We start from the raw sequence: 22,356 nt of genomic DNA on the forward strand, positions 1-22,356 counted from the left end.
CTCCACTGAACTTGGATGTCCATTCAACTCTAAGGTCCCATAAGATGCATTATCTCATACTGAAACAAAAATATCCAAATCTACACTAATTCTTAGGGAAGAAATAAATATAGATATTGAGAGTAAGCTTTTAAAAATTCATTTTTTAAGATACTTCAGAATTCCTAGGCTAGAGACCTTTGTAATCATAGAAGATAGCTCTGTGGTTTGAGCTTAAACAAGGAAAAGAAGGGCACCTTCTGAAATACGTAGGTATGTGACCAAGACCACCAACAGGCTGGACATTCTACTCCTCAAATAACTGGCTGAGATGTAAGCACTGGATATAACACTTGGTGCTATATATTTTTTGCTCATTTGCTTGGCTGGGAGTCCATGGAGAGATGGAATCAACTTGGAGATGGTCCATCACTTAGAACAACAGAAACGGAAGCAATATTTTCTCTAACAAAATGTGCAAATCCCACGTGAGACAAGTTGCTAGTTTTAAGATTCTATTTCCATGAACAAGGGTTGAGCTTGCCTCAAGAACAAAACGATTTTTTGCAAAACAGCAATTTGAAGTTCATCCTTTTGTCAACAAAATTGCTGTGTAATTTCCAAACTTCTCACAGAGAAGCAATTAGCCAACAAACACATCCGTGAATCATAACACACTGGAAGAAGGGGAAGAATCCCAGCTCTGTTCTCTACCCCAGAGTGCCTCTGTTGTTCTGGTCTGCAAGAGACAACCTGAACCCCTGGCTTCCTCTCTGATCATATCCAGGCCTTCCTCCCTGTGTGCATGGCAGGCATCTGGCAGGTAGATACGAACTGCTGGGGGACATCTGAACTTCCACTTTAGTGGCAGCTAAAAGTGCCCACTCCTAGAGGGCAGGCATCATGCCCATTCCTGTTTCCATACTTTCCAAGCCACAGCCACGTACAGGGACCAGAACACAGCAAGCATTTTTGCTGCCTAAAGTTAATGAAAGACAGAATCAGTCAAGTTCAGATGCTTTGAAGCGTTTCATCTTGAAAGCATGAAGCACCTCTCAAAAGCTCCAGAGTCCCCAAGTTGAAAGAGAAAAGAGGTCATGGCACAAGTAGAATAGGCAGATTTTGTAAAGGAAAATCCCTTTGTTCCCCTGGGTTTTCAAGCAAGGGGCTTTGACATGAAGCAAGTTGATTCTCCTGAGATTCTCAGGCACCTGTCCTCAGGAAACAGTTTCTCTTACAGTACTCTCTGGCTCAGTTTCAGATTCCAGTCTACCTCCTCCCTCATCTCCTTACATGCTTATACAGCCATGGAACTGAGCCAAGTCACAGGGAAATAATGAAAACTGGGCCACAGTTTCCCTTCCCACACCTTTGTGTTCAATGGGCAAGAGGTGAAGAGTAGCAGAGACACAAAGACAGGCATGGTGAAGTTGGCCAGATGAGGTGCAAAGGTGTACCTAACAAACACAACAGTTTCGTTATGAGTTTGAAGGCTCTGTCTTCAAACCTGGTAGCCTATAAGTTATTTCTATTGTCTTTCCAAGAACAATCTCTTCTTTACTCCATTCCTTCCTTCCACCAACATTTATTGAGTGCCTACTAGCTGCAAGCACTATAGCAGGTGCTAGGGATATAAAGTAATAGGGTCTAGCAGAACAGCACCAATCCAGCACATGACAACACTCCCAAGGGTTATGCTAAAATAAAATAATAAAATACTCACTGTAGGTGAACCTGAGACACAGTTACTTCATAAAAAAGCATCAATGCCAGACAACTCAATGCCCTGGGCTCTACTTGGAAAGGGCCTGTGCATATCTCCACTGAGAGATGTGCCCATTGGCAGCCTCTACATTTAAGTCTTGGTTTATAAGCAAGGGCAAATAAAAATAACAGCTCTTTGGATGGCAACATTTACATTAATTTCTGGGTCCCTTTGGCTCCCAGGCTCTCTAAGCCTTTTTCTGTATCAGCAGTCCAAGTGAGCTCAATGTTGGAGAATCACAGATCAACCCCCGCCTCCAAATGCAGAACACCCCAAGGCAAGGGCTTTGAAAGGTTCATCACTGTCATTCCTGGGGCAGACACAAAGCCTGGCATGAACATGTATAGTAAATGGTGAATTGAGGTCTTTCTCTAGGACTGAGAGTTCCAGAAATGGGATATCATTTGTCTGTAGAGATTTTTACATTAGCTTACATTTGTTCACAAAGCTACTCCCTCCAGTAAGATAAAAAAAAGTTCCCCAAAGTACTCCATCATGTCAATCCTTATGGACACAATAAACTCTCATTTCCATTATTTTCCTGTCAAGTCCATAGGGAGCCCACATAGAGATCTCCATGGTGCACCCCTGCTCACCTCTTTGGCCTCATCTCTCTCCCTTCCCCAACCACTGATGTTCAATATGGAAGTGTCTACTGACTGAGTCATTTCTCTGTACTAGGCATTGGGTAAGCTTCAAGTGGTGAGCCAGAGATAAATGTGATTCCTATTCTAAGTTACTCATAGTTTACTGGGGGAGAGAGATACTAATTTAGTAACCTTACAAATACAAAATTAGACTTTACGGTGAATTCTAAGAGTAAAAGGTATGTGGCACTGGTGAGATATGTAACAAGGGGCATGACCAGCCTGGGGGCATGAGGGATGGCGCTCATGATCTGAAGGATGAGTAGGAGTGCTTAGGCTTATGTGAAGGGAGGGGGAGCATCAGGGCTCACGCCAATCTCTGCCAGCATCCCTTACACTTCTCGTATACAGATCAGCCATCACCACCTCAGGAGGCTCTCCCTAACTTCCCAGGAGAGGTAGGAGGCCCTCCTGTGTGCCCATGTAGTGCTCTGCACATGCTCCTTTATTAGGATGCCTCTTACCACAGGACTTCGCATTTTCCCTTCTGAAAGGGAAAATCTAGGAGGGCAGGAACTCCACCTAATACAGTTTTACATGTGTAGTGCCCAGAGAGGAACAAGCACACAGTTCATCCCTGGTGAATGGAAGGAGAGACAGATGAATGGATGGATGAATGGACACAGTGTTTGTCACTTCCACCCAGCTTTCCTGCTTCTTTCGGACATGCGTATCAGCACACATCAGTGTCTGGACAGTCAGTGGCATCTTTGTATTTAGCATCAACATTCTGTTCTTCTCTATCACCCCAGGGTTCCCAGAAGGCAAGCAGAACAAACCATCATCCTCATCAGTGGGAAGAAGGGCAGAATCATCTCCCAGCCTCAAGAGATTGTGGACTGGAAGAAGCCAAGGGCTACACTCCAAAGCTACCCTGGCACATTTGGAGAACTCTATCCATCATTCAATCATCAAATCTTTCATTCACAAATATTTACTGAGCACCTCCTATGCACAGACACTATTCTAAAAACTGAGCAGGAAATAAGATAGACATTGTCCTTGCCTTCACGGTATACAGTCTGGAGGAACAAATGAAATAAGGTAACTGCAGACAGAGGTAATCAATATGAAGAAAGCAGAAAAATGGATTAGAAAGTAACTGATGGTGAAGCTGGCTCTGTTGTGTGGTGGGTGGTCAAGGAGGACCTCTCAGGGGAGGGGGCCTTTCAGTTAAGATCTGAATGATGAGGAGGCAGTCATGTATAATTCTGGTGGAAGAATTCAGGCAGAAGGAATGGCACGTGCAAAATCCCTGATGTAGGACAAGTTCGGCATGCTATAGGGAGAAATGCACACCAAGGTGATCAGACAGAATAATGGACAGAGAGACACAGTAAAATATGGTTAGAGTGAGGCCAGGTCATAGTGGACCTGGGGAGCATGATAAGGATTTGAGACATCGTTGTATAGATGATGCCAAGTGCACAGGTGTTTGGGTTGCTTGCTCTGTGAATAACCAACCTCAGGGAACACTGAAACAGAGAGACCAGTGGGGAGGACAAGCAGTGACCTGGGAGCAAGAAGACGGTAGCACCAGTGTCATGGGATAGCAAAGATGACCTGTAGTCAAATCATGCTACAGTGCGGACATAACAGAGGACAAGACTTGCTAATGGTTCAACTGAAGAGGAGGAGAGCAAATGAGGAGTCCAAGAAGACTGTCAGGGTTTGGGCCTGAGTCAGTGGGTTGAGAGCGAGGCACAGCAGCTCCAAAAGAGACCACGGGAGGTGAGGAGAATACTCTGTTTGGGCCACGCTGAATGGGAGATGCCCATCATGCATCTGAGTGGAAAGATCTTGCAGGCCATTCAAATGCCATTTTGTCATTGCACCATGTTGCCATTAAACCAGCCAAGATGAATAGTTCATGTACTTCAAGTATTGAAAAGGACCAAAACTGTTTGGGTTCTGCTAAATCTAGGTTCAGACCCACCTCTGTCACTTATAACTGCAGGATCTTAGGCAAGGAACAACCTTTTTGTGCTGGTCTGTTCTTCCTCGGTCAAAATGAGAACAAAACCAATTTACCCCAGGGTCATGAGGACTGGACTGGATGCAGAGTGGCAAACACCCAGGGCAGCAGCGGGTGCAGGGCCAGCACCGTGTGCAGGGCCAGCACCGTATCCCGGCTGCTTGGCCCCGTTCCTGACAGCTGGGCCCGCCCACCGGTGGAAGCCAGGTCAAGTCAGCTGCAGCCCTCCATTCTCATCATTAGCTATTATTCTCCCTAGGTTGATGGAAACTTCATGAAGGGAAAAAAAGCCTGAGAAATTCCAACGCAATAGAGTAATACTATTTTGAGTGACTGAAATAGCAGGTCAAGAAAAATGACAGCTACAGGGATAAAAATGTGGATCTACAAAACATGCAATCAAGAAAACCTGTGAGCTGTGAAAACCAAGTAACCTTCAGAACCCTTACTCTCTCCGCACAGCTCCAGCTCCAGGCAGTACCAAAGAACATGGTAAGGTGAGGGGTGGGCAAGACAAAGGAGGAGCACCCTCACTGAGAGGGCGGGGTCACCCAGAAGACTAGCTGGGGAGGCTGTCAGCACTAAGAGCCTGTGACAGAAGCACTTCGTTTATGTGACACAATAATGGGGTTGTGTGGACAGGGCTTCCAAGGGGACCCCGCAACCCACCCCATCGTCAGCTTCCAAATTATAGTAGCCCCTGAAATTGATCAGTCACAAGCTAGGCTTCTGACGGGAGGCACTCCACTTTTTCTCAGTGTCTGTAATCAAACAATAGCCACTAACCAACACAAAATAAAAACATGTTTCCATGATGACCACTTCTAAGCAGGGGGGCGGGAGAGTGTTCCTTGGGAGACAGCACCAGACAGAGAAGGGCCAATGGGGTCGGCTGTCACCTATGGAGACCAAGCTCTCCACTAAAAGCCACCAACACCTAGACACCAGGATCGGGGCTCTGAGCTGGGCCCAGGGCATCCAATCACAGTTTAGGGAAGAGAGGGTCTGCTGAAGGGGAGGAATTAATGCAGATGCCACTGTAAGGGACCATTTCAACTACTCAGGAAAAGAGGGTGCTGGAGACGCTTGAAAACAAATCACCAATGCAGGTTCTGCACAGTTCTGTTTAAGAAATCCATGAACCAGCCCAGGCCATTACTTATACTTTTATTTACCAAGAGAAAGATTAACAGATCCTTAGACTACAGCCACAGTATTTCTTCAAAGTTAAAAAAAAAAAAAAAAAAAAACTTCTTTAAAAATATTTATAATTAAGATCCAATTTTCTCGCCTTCTCTAGCTGAATTCCACCCCTTCCAGATTAGTCTACATAAGTCAGTTCTACCCGACTGATTTTACTGGTGTTGGGATTAGGATTTTCTAGACTTTGAAAGTCATCATGGTGACATTTTGTTAAAACCTATCTTCTCCTCTTCGGAGCTGAGGGACCACTACAATGTTAACAGCTGAGACTCTCTTTCTTCATTATCTCAAGAAGAGATATGCACATGTCACGTGCAGAGCATGGCAAGGGGCACAGGGTTGACACCGGATGTGGTATGGGCACTGGTACTGGTGTGGGTCAACAGTGCAAATGGCGGGCCTGGACTACAAGCCCAGGTCAGGGGACATACAGGTGGTCCCTGGGGTGGAGCTCTAAAGTGGGCTCTTGTCTCTGGCTGTGTGATTAGAGGGGCTGCTTTTGCTCAATTCCCTACAGGCATGGGTGGGGGTGGGGGAGGAGATCTTTCCAGGAAGGAGCAGACCTAGGCCCAGTTCACCACTCCCCCTGTATATCTGGCAGACTTGACTAAGGTTCTATTTCTGTCCACTCCCTACAGCCCAGGAATGGTCAGGCCATGGCCAAAGCTGCTATCACCCAGTCCTCCAATAGGACCCTGTCTCAGAAATACATGAGCCTTGGGGGGCACCTGGGTGACTCAGTTGGTTGAGCTTCCAACTCTTAATTTCGGTTCAGGTCATGATCTCAAGGTTCATGAGACTGAACTCTGCATCAGGCTCAGTGTTGACAGCACAGACCCTGCTTGAGATTCTCTCTCCCTCTCTCAAAGATAAATAAATAAACTTTAAAAATCAAAGAAATACATGACTCTCGGATTATTAATCCAAGCAAAGCTACTTCCAAACTCTAGGAAGTACAGCCAGCTCTGTTCACCTGCATGAGCCATGTGCTTAGCAAGCATCTGACGAATGAAGAGGGAGAGAAGATGAGGTGTTGTCAGGGTGAGTCAAGTGGAAGAGCGAGTATGCAGAAAATACACCCCCCTGCAGAGCTATGTGGGCCTTTGCCCACTTGCTACCACCCCCACACCATCCCAGTAAGTTGTTCTGAACTCAGGCCCAGGCTAATATCACCTACAGGAACTCAGCCACGTCTGAACCTGCTGTGGCTTAGCATTCACTGCACATCAGGAGAATGAGTGAAAATGGACCTGAGTGCCATTTCATGCCAACGGGCCGAGAACCTACCATGAGATCTTGCAGGTGCTGCCATGAGATCAACAGCGAGTGAAAAAATCCATGTACCAGCCAGTGCCTGCCACAGAGGGTGCCCTCACTTAAAGAAGCCTGCTCTTGTTATCACCATTACACCTCCACTGGTCAGAACGTGCAGCAATCCCGCCTGCTTGGGTGGAGGCAGAAAAGACCTCAGGAAGAAAACGTCAATTGTGATGTAAAAGATGGGCTACTGGGGCCAGGAAAAGGACAGGTTTTCTAGAAGAGGCCCTCAGACTTGCTTTGGAGGGTGACAATATTTATAGATGGCTTTTCTGTCTCAGATACTGGTCTAAAAATTTACCAAGTAATCACTAATTATTTCAACAACTCTTGGAGGCAGGTATAATTATTCCCATTTTGTACATAGGGAAACTGCGACACTAAGAGGCTTCAGAACTAGTTCAAGGTCACAGAGCTAACAAGCTAAACCAGGATCTGGGCTCCAATGAATGAGCTCTCAATGAAGACACTGATGTGTCAACCCTTCCTCGAGCACCCCCTGCAGTGCCTCACCCTGCCCATGCCTCTGCCACACCCCTCACCTTGCTGACATATGAAAACTCCTATGTTCACATCTCTGTCTTCCCCAGGACCAAGAAACAACCCGGGGGCAGGAGCAGTGTCTGGCAGGGTCTGGTACACAATGGTGTGTCTGAGGACTAGAAAAGCTACCTACTCTGGAAGAAGGCCCCAAGGCTGGCCCCAGCAAACCATGTGGCCTCTCCAACTCTGTGCACATGGAGGCCTGAGACAGGAATCAGTGAATGGAGCTCAATGTTTGCAGAGGTAAGACATAAAGCAGACTCTCCTAGGCACGCGGCCCTCAGAGGCACCATCTCCCTTGTTCTCCTGTCACCTACAGGACTAATGGCTTTGTCCCATCAGTCACAGGGAACATGTCAAACATGTCAATCTTTCCCCTTACCTGCACAGTTAGGTATTTATATACTTTGCATAGTTTCTTCTTGCCACATAGTGAATGTTAACCATCCCCCTGGCCCAAGCAGACTTTCTCTGAATAGCCACCAGGTCTGCAGGCCCCGCAGGCCACCCCAGGAGACCTGCCCTCTGCCATCCCAGCCAGCCTCTCAGCTGTCCTTCTGGCTATTGCTCAATCCCCCAAGACCTGTGCTTCTCCAAGAAGGGCAATGATAACAAATGACAACTGGGCTCTGAACCCAAAGGGATGTTGTAATCGAGAACACATGCCAAGTACAGAGGATTCACCAGGAAAGAAGAATCCAAAGTGACTGAGAGTTCAGGGAAACTTGCATCTTTTTCTTTCTGTGTTTCACTGGTAGAATCCTGACAAGTATGAACTCTGTTTTTTGACATTACTCAGCCTAGATGAGGTTACAAAGCAGTGGAGGATACTAGCACCAGAAAAGAGGAACATGGAAACTCACTATGTGGAAGTGGAAGAACGTGCTAAGCTCAAGACATACAATATAGGTCTGGCCATCATTTTTTAAAACTTTTGAAACAGCGGTATGGAGGTACAACTGGCACACAATAAACAATACATATTTAAGGTGTCCAAATTTGATGAGCTTTGATAAGTACACATACATACACACTCATAAAACCATCACTATAGTCAGGATAATTAACACATCCATCACCCCCAAAGGTTCTTCCTGCCCCCGTGTAATCCTTCCCTCCTGTTCCTCCCTGCTCTCCACCACGGGAAACTATGGATCTGCTCTCTGTCACTAGAGATGAGCTTGTGTCCTCTGAAGTTTTATATTAATGTTGTCAAATAGTACATACTATTTTTTTGTCTGGCTGTCACTCAGCCTAATTACTGTAGTATTCATTCGTGTTGTTACATGTACCAGCAGTATATTCCTTTTTATTTCTGGAGAGTATTCCATTGTAGAGATGTATCCTATTCGTTCATCTATTCACTTGATGGATATTTGGGTTATTTGCGGTTTCTGGCTGTTACAAATAAAGTCACTATGTGCATTTGTGAACAGCTATTTCCGCACACATGTACTTCTATTCTCTTTGGGGGGAGACCTATAATCAGAATGGCTAGATCATACAGTACTTTAAGAAACTTCCAAACTTATTTCCATAATGACTACACCATTTTACATTCCCACCAGCAACAGAGAAGAGTACTGGCTCCTCCACATCTTTGCCAGCAAAGATCAGTCTTTGGACTTGGTCTTGGGCAAAGATCAGTCTTGGACTGATCAGTTTTTGTAAAAAAATTTCTTTCTTTCTTTATTTTGAGGGGGGAGGGGCAGAGAGAGAGAGAACCCCAAGCAGGCTCTAAACTGTCAGTACAGAGCCCGATGCAGGGCTCCATCTCAAGAACCGTGAGATGACCTGAGCTGAAATCAAGAACTGGATGCCTAAGTGACTGAGACACCATGGTGCACCTACCCAGCCTTTTTAATACGCGACATTCTGGTGCTGTGGTATCTACCTCTGGCTGTAATTTGCATCTCCTCAATGACAATAATATGGAGCATCTTTTAAGCACTTATTTACCATCTACATATCTTCTGTGATGAAATGCCTATTCACATCTTTTGCCCATTTTTATTAGGTTGTCTATTTTTTATTAAATTTAGAGAGCTCTTTATATATGCTGGATGCAAGTCCTGTAGGAGTTACATGATTTTCAAGTGTTTTTGTACTAGGCTGTGGCTGCATTTTTCATTCTCTTAACATTCTTCTGAAGGCAGAAGTGAAAAATATTTATCCATTTTATGTTTTATGCCCACATGCTTCTAGTGCTGTATCTAAGAAATATTTGCCTAATCTAAGGCACAAAGATTCTTCTACTTTTTTTTCCAGAAGCTTTGTAGTTTTAAATTTTGTATTTAATTCTATGACATATATGTTTTTAATATTTCACCAATTTATCTCCTTGGCTTTCCCCAAGCCTGTTCTCCAAACATAACTTCCTTCCTTTCACTAATATTCACTTTATGTGTTCAACACTGATGATAAGGTTAACAGAAGAGATTTCATTCCCTCAAAGAATGTACCTTTGGGGGAGTGCTAAATTATCATAAAGCAAGTCCTCTATCCTCTTCACAGGTTACCTCTTTAAAAACATGGGCTATCCTTACTCAACTACAATGCTACTATTCTAACTCCCACTTCATTATCAATTTTCCTGTGAGTCCCCAAAGCATCTTTCTCATTTACATTTCCATTTCTCCTGGCTTGTTTCCCTTTGGGTGCAACCAGTATTCACTAAACATTTGGCAGCTATGTGTCCCACTCTACCTTTTTCCACGGGGAAACTGAGTCTCCCAAAACCTCACATTCCAAATTTGTATGTTTGCGTCTATGGTGTCTCCTCTCCTTCCTGCATATTCTGTAAATGGAATGTAAGCTTGACTAGAATTAAGTTCAACTTCTTTTGGCAAAAATACTTCACATACCCGTGAGGCACACATATAACTGTGAGCCCTCTACCACAGGACACCAAAGACAAACAATGCCAGTTGCCCATTTCAGTGATTCTATGATTCATCTGATGGCTCAGGAGTTATTAGCCTAAGGTTCAAGGGTGCCTGGATGGCTCAGTCAGTTAAATGTCCAATTCTTGATTTCGGATCAGGTCATGTCTCAGGGTTCATGACAGTATGGAGCCTGCTTGAGATTCTCTCTCTCCTGGTCTCTTCCAATTAATAAATAAACATTTTATTTAAAAATAGCTGAAATTTCATCATCAACCTTTCGTCTAATGGTTTCATCCATACTGATCATTGCCCACATCAGCTGTATCATCAGGAGCTGAAAAATGGCAATTTCCTTCTTCTGTTAGTGCTTCTACGTTTATTAGCCATACTTCCTCTGCAAAGAACTTCTCCCTATTGAACAGAGATTTAGGTGTACCCTGAAATACTATTTGTACAGAAATAATATGTAATTACTTGTTTCTAATTGCAAAATTTAGAATTTTGCTGAAGCCCTTGTTTCGTTCCCACAGTAAAGGAGTTTTCATGTGTTCTCGTCATTAAAATGTACTTTTAATGATTATATTTCTCCCTGTCAGAGCCAGTGTTTTTTGACTGCATGTTAACTCATTGCTTATGTTTTAAATTGTCATTTTTTTCAAATTTATTTAAAAAACTTTTTTTAATGTTTATTTATTTTTGAGAAGCACAGAGACAGAGTATGAGCAGGGGAAAGGCAGAGAGAGAAGGAGACACAGAATCTGAAGCAGGCTTCAGGCTCTGAGCTGTCAGCTCACGAATGGCGAGATCATGACCTGAGCCAATGTCGGCCACTTAACCAACTGAGCCATCCAGGTACCCCCATTTTTAAAAATTTAAACATTTTGAACACTTGTACTGATTTTATAGGAAAGTCAACTTTCAAGTTCTTAGGGGTTGAATTCTACTACTTATTGTCTGAGTTCCCTCTTACTCATGGTAGCTTACCTCACTCTACATTTTACAGAATTATGAGTCATGTCTGGCAGGGTTTTGAGGGAATCCTGTGAAGTCTGAGCTGATGGCTCAGCCCTCCAGAGTGGATTTGTATCTGTAGGAATGTGGGTGCATTCCCACACAGGACTACTTGAAGCCAACTAATCAGCTTCAAATTTTCCATACAATACCAAAAGTATCAACTGGAACCACATACTCAGCCGCCACTCACACAATATGCCACAGGACAGCTCAACAGCCACTCTGGGTTCTGAATGATTTGTGCCTGTGTCTTATGCTAGTCATTAAATGTTTGCCACACCATCCGTGCTCTGTAGGAATGAAAACAGGTTCTTTCTTAAAAAGTTTTACCAGTGATCTTTTCTTTCCCAAACCAGAATCCAGGCTGAAATTGACAAGTGTTCTCTTAGAAGAAAAAATCTTCCCAACAGGCAGATTTTTTTTTAATCCAGCCCAGATGAACTCATTGAAGGTTTTAGATTCATGTGTGGGGTGTCACCTCGAATTTCCCAACTTATAAAGACATAAAGCATAGTCTCTAGTTTGTACATAAGCTGTTACCCCTAAAACTTCTTGGTCACATGGGCCACCTTCTGCCTTCCCTGCCCCAGGGCGCCCAAGGCAGTAGTCGGTACCCACTCTGGTTTTCCTTCTCCCCATCTCCCAACCCCAGTCCCAAGGGATTTCTCTTACATTGTGCAGACTTAGCTATTTAAAAGGGTATATATTGAGAGATTCTGTGTCACAGTTCTTAGACTCTCTAGCTCACCAGATGGTGAGACATACACTCTACTATGAACAGTTCCGATGAGGTGCAATGTAGGTGTCAGCAGAAGTATTCTACCTGGTGCTAGGGCAGCTCAGAAGAAAGAAATGACCTCGCTTAGCAAGAAGGGTCTCAGACACATCACTGAGATGCTTAGGCTAAGCCTCACAGTTGAAATGTCAGGAGTATAGTTATTCTTTTTTGACAGAGGTGGATGTGGACGAGAGAGGCCCGAATCCATTCCACCCTGTCATGTACCTTAAAAGGCCAAAACAAACAAACAAACAAAACAGGGATGCTTCCTCTCTACTCGACTTCTATCTTGCTTTGCTTGATACCAGGGAGTTGTGTTATACATGGATGTGTTCTCAAGTGGGGCCAGGTGGCTGGTCTAGAGATCTTCCAGGAGGAAATATGAAGCATAACATGAGAGATGTAGCACACCTCACTCAGTACCACCTTAGGAGCATCCCATCCATGCTGATACATGATAACATCCCTTGATCTCTCTCCTAGGAGAGGAGAAAGCAAAGAAAACCTTATAACGTGCTCTATCTGACCACTCTGGTCAGAGTCCCCATGTTCCTGTAGTACCTGGTCTTTCATCTGGACACCACTGCACAGGCAGCCTTTGAGGAGGCACAGATTTCAAAGTGGTCCTCAGTATCTTTAGATAAGAACTTGGGAAAGTTGCTCTTTTGGAAACTTCCCTGATGCTGAGGTCTTCCCTGAGGCTGAGGTCTGTTGTTCTGAGCATGTTACCAGACAGAACCCAGCATTCTAGGAAAATCACCCCTAATAAGAGAATGAGGCATTTCTGTTCCATGCAATCATATGCAAATATGCAGAACTATTCCACTGGTTTCAGAAAGGGGAAAGACCCAACAACTTGCTCTGGTAAAAGCAAGAGCATCATTAAAGGCATTTCTCTTGACATGCAGTTATGGCATCAATCCATGGTAAACTCTAACCTCCCTCATTCCCTCATGACATACAGGTCCTGGCCCAAGGCTCAGATAATAAGGTTCTACGAGTACTTCCTAAGTCTGGGGCTCAAATGTTCTCTTGGAAAAGGTTGTGAAGAAGTCTGACTATATTCACTGGGGCAGCATCCCAACAAGGAATCATTTGTTTGTTTCTTTTAAAGAAAAAGAAAAGCAATATGATCATGAACTTCATTAAAGTTGTTCTATAATGATTTAATTAGATTTATAGTACTGTGCAAGTTCATCCTGGCCATGGACCTTTCTGTCTTCTAAAGGAAGGGTTGGCAGAGATCTCATGTGCTTTGCAATTTCACCTAATCCTTAATTTCATCTCCTGATGGGGTGAGGTTGAACATAATTGTGTTCAGGTAATTGCTTTATCAAATGGTTTAATTGTGCATTCAACAGAACTGACAACAAGAAGGTTATTCTTCCTAATGTGTTTTTAACAAAAGCGCTAACTAATTACATGGCATCCTATTCAGGGCATTTGAGAAGAAGAAATGAATGCCTATTCTCCCAATCTTGGTTAAATGCATGTTTGCATATAGAACATAGAAATAAGTAGTGAAATAATTAGCTGAATTGCTTCCTTCTGCTGTAACTTCATAACTAATCTGCATGTTGAAGTAGTCTGTGTAAATTCTGTGGATGCATTTTCACCATGGACACTGTTTGAACATCTGTGCTTCCTGAAAATGTCACAATAACCATTTTGCCTGAAAGTTTATCCTCGGGAACCAAAAAGCCATGTTATCTTGGTATGTTCCAAGAAGAAATAAATGCTTAATATAACTGAGGACAGATGTGCCACATGATCAGAAGCAAGTATTAAAACATTAGGCCAAATAGTTGAAAAGAATTCTGAATTAAAATAATGCTGAATCGACTCTATTTTCAATGAACTCTCTCTTTAACCAGAAAGCTAACATTCTGGTATAAACTTGGCATCCATACCCATCTATGCCTGTCATTCATAGAAACACAGAAAGCTTTAGTATATTCTTACAGGATCAAGCTAGTGTCATGTAGCTGAAGTATTTAATGAGATGACTATCTTTGACATTTTAAGAGGTGATTATGTAGTACACTGCTTTTAAAATTTTACTCGGTCCAGTAAATAATCTTGCCCTCCCTCTCCTCCAATAAAAAATACTACCCTTGATTATAGTAAATTGTAGGGACGAAGAGGATCATGTGGCATGGTATTTGATTAAGGGACAGATACAGGATTCACAAAGAGCCAGGTGGGATCCTTCCCTGGGGTTGAAGCATGAACACTGCTAAGTTTCTCTTGAGCTTCTAGGCTGGGAGGAAATGAATCTGGGGCTGTCAAATTCCCTATTTTCTGCCAAGGGGAGAAAGCCTCTTTGCAGAATGAAGCCAAGCAGAGACAGACAACAAGAGACAGAGGAAATGCAGCGTTGACAGCACACCATTTCCTCTTCTTTCTCTGAGCTCTGCCTACCCCAGTATACTTTCTTGCCTTATATGGCAATAAATCCTCATTTTGGGAGTGAGCAAAGCTTGAGTTATGTTTCTGTCACTCGAAATCAAAAGCATCCTGATGATACAGCTGGTATTTTACATTACTTTTCAGACAGCTCTGCGCTTATGGAAGTAAAGACTGATTTGAGAAGTAGACCATGTTCCAGTATCTGCCCTCCTGCTTATGAGTTGTATTGCCTTTGGAAAAGTTTCAGGGCTTCAATGTACTTATCTTTAATTTAGGACTAATACAAGTACTACTTCATAGGTTTGTGGTAGGAATTAGATGAAATGATAGAGGAAATAAAATACGATGGCACTTAGCACAAGATCATAGTACCTCATACTATGTATTAATTATTAAATAAGCACTTAAGCGCTATTGTTTCTATGTTGTTCTTGTCATTATCATGATTTAAAATATCACTACAATGGAGACTGGCAGGTAACCCCTCTAACCTTCCTTTAGTATCTACTCTAACCTTCCTTTAATTCTGTAACTCTCCAATTTTAGCTAGGCACATAGCTGTCCACAATAAAAACTACATTTCCCAGACTCCTTTGTGGTCTCGTGGAGCCTTGTGATGAAGCTGTGTCCAACACGATGTCAGGAGAAGTGACACTGGTGACTTCTGGATTGTGCCTCCTTTCTTTTCTCCTTCCTCCTGGCTGGGCACAGCAGCCACCTTGAACCCAGATGCCAAAGCTCAACAATTCCATTGGCTGAGAAAGACAGAACAATGACCTGAAAGGGTCCTGGTCAGTGGCCAGCCCTGGGTTGCTTACCTTTGGAATGTGTGCATGAGACAGCAATAAAAGTTTATCTTATTTAAGCCTCTGTGTCATTTGAGTTTTTGTTAGAGCAGCCAGAACCTTTATCCTAACAAACATACAATCAATATTTTACATATTATTTGCACTTGCTACTTCCAAAACCTTGTAAAGGAGAAAAGGGGAGGATAACAAAACTGGGGCAAGAATTCGATTTAGCCCAAGAGTCAAGGGTTTTTGCACCCTGCATTCCAGCCCTCAGTCTAAATATTTGGCTACTCCCGACTGAGGAAAGGAGGCTAAAAATGAACAAGACTTGAGTGGAAAAGGTAAAGTTGAGGCATTTGCTATGGAATATGAATCCCCAAATCTCAAAACGTTTAACATACAAAACAAAACTGCTTAAAGTTGGGTTAGATCCACTGAGTGTATCTCCAAAGTCATAAAGCCCCTTTTGCTGGCTTTTTCTGAGCAATGGAAAATAAAAAATAATGAAACCTACCATGTGACTCCCTCACCAGACCACTGGTGTCCACGTGGTCCACGGGCACCCCGCTGCTTTCTCCTCCTGCTACCTAGAGCACAACGGGATGGTTTCAGGATTTTTACGGTTTCTTGACCCTCCACAGGGCTGCCAGACGGGTGCATCTAATGTCTCCTCTAATTGCTGCTAGCCCTCTTTTCCTTGGGCCATTACCACTGCCACTGCGCTCTAGTCCCCTGAGGCAAAAAACATGCAAAAAACATGCAAACACAAGCCCTCCACATTTTGTCTCCCATGTGTGAGGTTCTGCGTGGCCAGAAGCAACGCCCTCACCAAGGAGCCACTTACAAGAGAAGACAGCTCCCACCCAGGGGTTCTATGGCCACAGGGCTATCCAAAAATATCCCAGAAAATAGAGACACTTTCCACTCTGTTGAAAAGGAAAGAAGAGGAGCGATACATAAAAATGTCCCATGCCAATCACGGTCACAGAGCTGCAAAAGCCTGGGGGAGATTGGGAAGAGACACTAAGTTTAACGCTATCTTGAAAAGTCTTACAGCCTACACCCGGGATGGCTCTCACCCTCAGAACAGTCTGCGCATGGGAAATGCCGGCCAACCGAGACTCTATTTGCCAAAAACTTAAACATGACCTTTACTTGGTAGCAATTGTTGGAAACTATTAAGACGACTCTGAAAATAATATAATCTGCAGCGACAATATGTTGAAAGAAATGCCAACCCTGTAAAGCAAGCTCTGTCTCACCCTCCCTTGTGTGCGCACGCTCGGAACAGAAGAGAAACATTTTCCTCCACAGGAGCTCTTAATGCTGCATCTCTCTTCTGCGTCTAGACATAAATGAGCCATTTGCTAATTGTTTAACAGTGATTAAGGAAGTAAACGTTCTGGAGAGGGGGGTGGGAGCAGAGGTTTTCTGACTGCTTGTTTTCTAATTACCAACAGCCAAGCTCACATGGAGAAAAGATGTGCCTCTCAGGGCCACACAGTTTCATTTGGGGAGACTTCTCCTAAAGGTCAGTCCAAGCACCAGTGGCTTCTGGCTGGAAAATGAGCAGTCCTAGCACTGACATCACACCTTTGGTCAGGTGGGTCCAGACTGAGGGGAGCCAATGAAGTCCTGTTGAAAGAGGCCTGTCTACCAGAAACAGGATGTGGGGCAGTGGGGCTCTCCTCCCTTCCGAGCTTCCAGGGACCTCAGAGCCTCTACATTTTCTAAAACAGCTCCCGCTCCAGAGGGAGGATAGCTGAGCTGGCCTACTTGAAGTCCAGGCTGCCGGATTGTGGTCAGCAGTGGCTATGCTCCTCTGCATTCAGGCAAAATTAAAAGTTGGCAGCCAGGACCCCAATAAGCTCTCATCCTTCCATATGGATGACAGGAGAGGAAACAAAGGGGTTCACAGATGAGGGGTTCACAGCTGGTCCAGGCAGAGTCCACGAAGCAGTTGGCAGGAGGGTTTCTAACTCTCATCAGGACTAGGATGGTAAAGTAGGCCTTTTGCTGAGCTCAGAGCTGAAATGACTTTCTTGTGTCTGAAATTCACATGGTCACCAAGACCAGCTCTGACTCCCTAAATACCTCTGTCAACTGTTTTCTGTCTGTCTTTGCAACCAGTGCACACATCTAGGCCTCACTCATACCAGCAGGCTCCTCATAGCTACTCCGCCTACAGTCCTGCCCCCAACCAACCCTACTTAGTAGCCAGTGCAAGTGAATTCAAAACCAGAAACCTTTAATAGGATCCCCAGTGCTGTTAGGGCAAAGCCCAGCCCCCTCATATGGCCTTCAAAGCCCCTGCAGAAATGGCCCCTGATTACTTTTCTAGCCTCATTTCTGTAGCTAGTTAACCCCTGGTCCCCATATCACATGTGACCAGCCATAACAAGTGTCACCAGCTCCTTCAAGGGAACATGCTGTCCTTCATCTATCTCTTCAACTCCCTCTCCCCTCCATGCCACTTTTGCTCTGGTTGATTCCTTCCAGCCTTAAGATCTCCATGGAACCATCACTTCCTCTATGAGGACCATTCACATCTTGCAACTGGTGGAGGTGACCCTGCTTTGTGTCCTCTGGCACTCTGTATGCCCCTTATCTCAACATCTGGAAGGAGATTACTTTTCAATTTGCCTACCTTTAAGTTCCATGAAAAGTAAGGCTTTGTCTGTTGTGTCCTTTGTCACGGCCACAGCAAATTGGATAATGCACGATACACGGTAAGAAAGAAAATAAATCTTTATGGAGTTTCTGGACTGGTTTAGTTTTCCTGGCCAGGATAACAGGACATCAAGGGCAGTAAAATGACTAGGGCGATCCTCACTGCCTCAAACCCAAGTCAAGGGGCGGGGTCTACATCATACTTTCAAATCAGCTGCAGGGTTGGCCTTCGATTGGTCTATCCCTACCGGTGGTGTTCTATTCCTTCTCTCGTATGGATACAGAGTCTGAAAAAGCAGTTACTTCCATGCAACACCTTATATCCTTTCAGCTCAAGACTTGGTGCATTTGTGTCCACTTCATCTTTGATCACAAAACTCTGAGCTGGTTGCTGATGCTGGGTCACTGGGAGCTCTGCCACAGACAGGGGTCCTAAGCACATCTCTCCAGTTCTAGGATCCTCAGACTATTCTGGGTGTAGAAGCAGAAGGAGAGTTTGTGTGACGTCACCTAAAGACGAATACCCGGCATCCAGAACAGAGCTGATGTACAGGCTCCTTCTTCCTGCTTCTGACAGTGTGCCCCAGAGCCTTCAGATCCATCCAGAAAAGAGCAAATGCCTCCTCCTGATGAACTGAGACCATTTCTTATGGGGTGTGGGTTTCCCTGATGTTGATGGGGACAAGGGCTACAAGATGTTTTGCCAACACTCATTTTTATGAATTTGACTTAAAATATCAAATCCCCCCTATGAATCATGCTTCATGGTCTCATCAATCCTTGTTTCCTGAACCCAATGACCCTTCCCCCCCACCAAAAGGTGGTAACTCCAGGGGATGAAGTTCATTACTAGTTAACTCATTTACCCTTATTAATTGACCATCTACTCATGGTCCCCCAACAGCTTTGTCTGTAAGACTAAAATGTCCTCTTAAACCTCCATGAAAAGGTGGCAATGTATTGGGGGGCAATAACTAAAACACTTCTAGTAGAAACCACCAGGCTGAAATATCCCCCTTGGAAGGACACCTTACTGAATGGAATTTAAACATGTCCTTGGGCTCAGAGATCCTAGAACAGTCAACACAGCTACTGACTGATGACTATGTGATTCGTTTCTTTGAAAAGAAGATGCAACCTCTCTAGAAGTTCGTGTAAGGTAGAAAAGTAGGAGACTAGTGTCAAAGACCAATACCCATACCATTTTCTACTCCAATGTTACCCTTCCCTGACTCTCTTTTTTAATTTCAAATAGAAGTGGGTGATTATAGGGGCACCTGGGTGGCTCAGTTAGTTAAGCATCTGACTCTTGGTTTTTGGCTCCGGTCATGATCTCACAGTTTGTGGGTTTGAACACCACATCAGGCCCCTCGCTAACAGTGTGGAGCCTGCTTAGGATTCTCCCTCTCTCCCTCTCTCTCTGCCCCTCTCCTGCTCATACTCTCTCTTGCTCTCAAAATAAAGAAATAAATTTAAAATTAAAAAAAAGAAGTGGGTGATTATAGGTGTCAAGGCAGGAAACCCTGGGTGTCAAGCTCTGCCACTGTCCTTGGCTCTGTGGGCCTCAGTGTAGTGCATAAGGAGAATGGGGAGAAGGATACTATAGTTTCTCATAAGAATGGTTTAGGTCTCTCTGTTTGCGTCAGGAAACAGATAGCTGAGCATGTCTGGGAAAATGAGGACTGTGTTTCAGCTGGTGCTGGAATTCCAGGACAAAGGAGCAAGAGCAGGCTGAGACTAGTAAAAGCTCTTAGGGCCCAGCAGTATCTGGAAGTCACTCTTTTTTGAAGAATTGGGAGTCATTACAAAGGACTCATCCAAATCCTGTCCTGCTTCTTAGACAAGCTATTTATCGGTATCAGTGAGGAGGCAAACTTCTCCAACAAAAAGCAAACTTTCCTGCCCAGACTGCAGGGGGGCCGAGACCAGCAACCATTTCCAGAGAGCTTCCCTGGGCAGCTGACAGCATTTCAAGCCACAGCTGACAGGTTACTACTGCTCCTTGTAGCTTGGGGGTCATGGCAAGCTGGCATTTGAAGACAGAGGTGAGTGGGCAGGTTTCTGCTGGAGTTTGATGTGTAACATGCCACTTGCCCCAACAGTCCTGATCCTCCACTGACATTTCATGGCCTGTCTCCAATCTCAGGCTTGAGGATCAGACAGTTTACTCCAGAGCTGGAGGGTATCATTTGAACAACACAAACGAGACCTTCACAAAGACAGAATCATTGCAAGGAGCCTCTGACTCTCATCCAGAGCCCCGGGCTGGGTGCTGGGCTAAGCAACTTGGCCTAGGGTGGGGACACCTTATTTGTCTTCATCACAAAGCTCTCTGAAATCCATTCACTCAAATCCCAGATGGGTTACAAAGACCCAGTTCTTGCTATTCCTTCTCAGCCAGAGTCCTTGGAGGCTCCCCTCTTGTCCATGACATTCACTGAACACCCAGGATACACTGTGTTCTGTGCCTGGTTAAGGTGCTGACAGGCCCCATTTCTTTTTTTTTCTTAATTTTTAAAATTTTTTAATAGTTTATTGTCAAGTTGGTTTACATGGAACACCCAGTGCTCATCCCAACAAGTGCCCTCCTCCATGCCCATCACCCCCCTTGCGCTCTCCCCACCCCACCCCCCATTTCTGTGTCTAGGGCCTGACATTCTTAAGGCAGACACAGAGAAGAAGGTGGTTATGGTAACCAGTGTCCTCTAAGCCAGGCATTGTCCAACCATCTGCTCACCTTCCAGCTTTGGCTACAGGTCCCTTTCAGACGGCCTTCCCACCCTCTAGCCCCATCTCCCCTCACTGTGACAGCCACACAGGCATCTTTTTCTTCTTTAAACATACTAGCCTGCCTTGGAGCCTTGGCCCAGGCTATTTTCTCCATTTAGAACATTCTACACTCCACCCTCCATTTAAAGGACACCTCTTCAGAAAGGCCTTCCTTCACCATCCCTTATAAAGCAAGCCTCCCTCTCCATATCCGTCTGTCTGTCTGTCCCTCCCTCCCTCTCTCTCTCTCTCTCTCTTTCTCGATCTCTCAACACTACTATAACACTTACCAAAATGTGAAATTACATATTTATTTGTTTGGTTATTTATTTCTCCCCTACCAGACAGTAAGCTCCAAGTCAGCTTGGAATTGTGACTGTCCCGTTCCCCACCGCCATGTCCTGCACAGAGTCTGGAACTAGAAGTGTTCAAAATATAGGTGCCAAACAACTACATGAACGAGCTTTTCTTTAAGAAGTGACTGGAGTAGGAAGGCAGCAAATTCTGGAAGCCTTTTTCGGTAACAAGAATGGGTCTGGGTTTAGTTTGAGTGGCAAGAAGAAAGCTATTCAATCATTTTAAGAGGGCACGACAGACAGACAGACCTTTATTACGGAATCATCCCCACCTCTTCTGTCATACAGAAATGGACTTTGGAGGCAGGGGAGAAGCAGACAGGAGGCAAAAAGATGTATTAGGAGATGCCTATAAAAACCAAATACCTCACTACTTTGTGTGTGGTCCGGTGACCAGCAGCATGGACATCTCTTAGACACTGGTTAGAAATGCAGTTCTCCGGCCCCACCAAGACTGCTGTATCACTGCTATATCACAACCAGCTCCAGACAACTGCTCACACACCTAGAGGCTGGGCTTTGGGTGGGCAATAGGGCTGGCCTGATCTGCCTTTGGGGAGTGGGAGATAGGACTGATTCATCAATGCCCCTCCCCCAAAGTCCACAATTCCAGACATGTGCAGGGTGCCAGAAGCAAGCCCTGTGACTACAAACTACCTCAGACTGATTCCATGAGGGGTCAGGGACGGTAGGGGAAAGGGTAAGTGTGGGTATGCTGCGCCAAGTAGGCTCTCTAACCAGGATGTATTCACTGCGACTGTGGGCAGAAAAGCTGTAATTCCCAGGACAGGTGTGAGGTTGGGGACCTAAGCTCAAGAACCTTAGGCTGGTGTGGCCACAAGTGCCCAGGGTGTTGCTGACAGCCACTGTCTTTAATCTCAAAATTCATCTTCAAGTGAGCCTCACACAAACAGGAGGAGAGAGGACAGGGCCGCAGCTCCAGCTGCAGGAGATGGGCAGACATGAGTTCCCCAAATTCCAGAGACATCCATCGGCTGAGCTCTATGATTCACATCTTTGGAACAGCTTGCTACCTCACCTTCTCCAGGAAGCCTGCCTAGGTTGACTTCAGGATCACATGCCATTCTCACGACAATCCTTCCCCCACAGCTCTTGATCACTCTGGTTATATGGGAGGTGGGTAACATTTTTATCTGGTCTCTTTGGCTCGAGAGCCTATTTACATGGCAGCTTCTTGAGGTCGAGGCCCAAAGGCCACCAAAACTAGGGATCCACAGGCCCTATTTTTGGCACA

General features: G+C 44.8%; 1 protein-coding gene across 2 annotated transcripts in view; it reads right to left on the reverse strand.

Moving 5' to 3' along the window:
- The window catches only part of SPOCK1 (SPARC (osteonectin), cwcv and kazal like domains proteoglycan 1), a 498,253-nt gene that overhangs the window by 107,416 nt on the left and 368,481 nt on the right, over positions 1-22,356 (reverse strand). The window lies entirely within an intron of this gene.

Source organism: Crocuta crocuta, unplaced genomic scaffold (genome assembly GCF_008692635.1).
Source record: "Crocuta crocuta isolate KB4526 unplaced genomic scaffold, BGI_CrCroc_1.0 scaffold64, whole genome shotgun sequence".
NCBI classification, from domain to species: domain Eukaryota; kingdom Metazoa; phylum Chordata; class Mammalia; order Carnivora; family Hyaenidae; genus Crocuta; species Crocuta crocuta.